The 2,610-nt window shown below is 46.9% G+C and overlaps 1 pseudogene; it reads right to left on the reverse strand.

The window, feature by feature from the left end:
- Window positions 1–1,230: 1,230 nt before the first annotated feature.
- LOC129632046 (cyclin-dependent kinase 4-like) lies at window positions 1,231–2,402 on the reverse strand (annotated as a pseudogene).
- Between the last annotated feature and the right edge of the window lie 208 nt (window positions 2,403–2,610).

Below are 2,610 nucleotides of genomic sequence, written 5' to 3' on the forward strand. Positions count from 1 at the left end.
ACAGGAAGTAAATATATCTTTTAAGCAAAAGTAACCTTTGAGGCAAACTCCCTGTGGTCCAGTAGTTAGGACCATGTGCTTCCACTGTAGGGGGCACAGATTCCATCCATGAATGGGGAACTAAGAACCAGACTGCCATGTGGCACAGCAAAAAAAAAAATAATAATAGTAATAACCTAATTTTTTCTATAAAACACGCAAGAGTCTATGCCACCTAACAGCACTAATTACCACAGGAGGGGGACAAGGGGAAGTAAATCCCTTTGAAATAGCTCATCACATGCTACCCAAAGTCAAGCAACAAAATTGACAGGAGTCAAATGACAGATTGTTGCAGAACATATAAAGACCTTGCCTTCTGGGACCTGTTTTCTTGGAGTCCACTTTCCATGAAACCTCTCTCTTAAAAAAAAAAAAAAAAATCACTTTGTTTATTTAGAAACAGCCATCTGTAGGTCAGAAGTACTTTCCATTTCCCTTAATAAAATGTAATTTTGAGGTAGGAGTTGGAAGGGCTGCAGGTTGGACATCTACAATCAGCTACCCTCCTCTTGCATGCCCTGAGATAAGAGATAGGTGGGCTCCGCTTGAGGAATTTACAGCGAACAAAAACAGGGTAAACAGGCAGTTTGTCTCTTAATTCAAGGGAACAGTCATGGCAAGGACAAAGAAAGGAAAAAACCCTGTCTGATAAAGGAGACAGTACACAAGTGCAGAAAGGTGCCTTGGAGTTAAAAGTGAGAGGATCAGTCCAGGCCATAATGAGTTTTGCTCCTCTGAGAAGCCTTTACTTCAAGATCCAGGGTGTGCCTGTGTACCCAAGGGGAGGGCCCTGAGACAAATTAACCAGGGGGGACAAAGCAAGGTGATTGGCCCACATTTCTCATACCTTTCTTACTAAAAACGCACATCTTACTTTCCTTAAACAACCATGAGCTGTCCGTTATATTAGCATTTTGTAGACTGGTGAACATAAATACCAGTGATATGTCTAAGAATATTTGCTTTCTTATAGAGAACATCTCAGGGTGGCACCAAAAGTATTCATTAATAGTCCAAAATCTCTTTAGTTTGTCTGTAAGAGGAAATGAGTTTTCAGTAACCTGTGTTTCAGAATCTTATTTTATTTGGAAATGACCTAGATATTCAACGAACTTTCATCACTTAGTTTATTTATTTATTTATTTTGTTTGTTTTGTTTGTCCTGTATAAAAAAGGATCCCAATATAAAGGTATTTAGAAGGGGAGAACAAGGGACATATACCTTGGTGTAAGGACACAGGATAAGGATAAGCCTCAAAAAGAAGGGTGGGAGGGGAATATCGTTAAGGCAGTAAAATATTGTCTGTAAAAAGTTGGAGGAGGAGTTTGCACAGCTTCAGAGGTGAAGGCAGAGGTTGCCTTCTCAGTGGTGGGGCTCTCCACTCAAGTGTTCAAAAGAAGGGAAATTTGGTGTCTCTGGCCTTGGTTCTGTTCCAGCCATTCTGTTGCTCACTCTGCGTCACCTTCTGCCTTGTGCAGATAAGAGTGCTGCAGGGCTTGGAAGGCAGAGATTCACTTGTGTGGGTTAAAAGTCAGCATCTCCAGCAGCAGCTGTGCTCCAGATTCCTCCAGCTCAGGGACAACCGACTGCACTGGGCGGGGCCCTCTGGAGGAAAAGGCTCCTTAGGGTAGCGAGACCTCTCGGGTCCAGTCATCCTCTGGGGGCAGTCCGATCAGGTCAAATATTTTGCCTAACTGGTCAGCTTCAGATTTTCCACAGAAGAGAGGCTTTCGACAAAACATCTGTGCAAAGATACAGCCAACGCTCCACATGTCCACGGGTGCTGCATATGTAGACTGCAAAAGAACTTCTGGAGCACGATACCAGACTGTAACAACCATAGGTGTAAGTGCCATCTGGTAGCTGTAGATTCTGGCCAGGCCAAAGGCAGCCAGCTTGACTGTCCCACCATTTGTCACAAGAATGTTCTCTGGCTTCGGGTCTCGGTGAACGATGCAGTTGGCATGAAGGAAATCCAGGCCTCTTAGAAATTGGTGCATCAGATCCTTTGTGATCTCCACTGGCAAGCCTGGTGGGGGTCCCTTGTCCAGATATGTCCTTAGGTCTTGTCCACATGCTCAAACACCAGGGTCACTTTGGTCTCCTGGTCAGTTCAGGCCGTTGCACAGACGTCCATGAGCCTGACAACATTGGGATGCTCAAAAGCCTCCAGACGCTGCAGTAAGGCCACCCCCCGAACGGTGCTGATGGGCAGGCCCCCGCCAGCACCTCCTCTACTGGGGACTCTTACACTCTTGAGGGCCACGAAGTGGCCACTGTGGGGATCACGGGCCTTGTACACTGTCCCATAGGCACCGACACCAATCTCAGCCACTGGCTCATATCAGGAGGTAGCCATTCTCAGACCAGAGGAGACCCTCGCCCTGTGTCAGGAGCTGTGGGGTCAGCCCGTTATCCAGATCCCAGAGCTGGTTCCTGCAGCGCCATACACTTGAGGTCTGTCCTAGGCAGCTGGAAGCTATGGGCCCAAACATAGACACAGGCCGCAGGCTAGAGGAGCCCCCTTTACCACCCCCGCCCCTCACCATGTGACCAGCTGCCCCATC

This window comes from Bubalus kerabau, chromosome 17 (genome assembly GCF_029407905.1).
Source record: "Bubalus kerabau isolate K-KA32 ecotype Philippines breed swamp buffalo chromosome 17, PCC_UOA_SB_1v2, whole genome shotgun sequence".
Taxonomy (NCBI): Eukaryota; Metazoa; Chordata; class Mammalia; order Artiodactyla; family Bovidae; genus Bubalus; species Bubalus kerabau.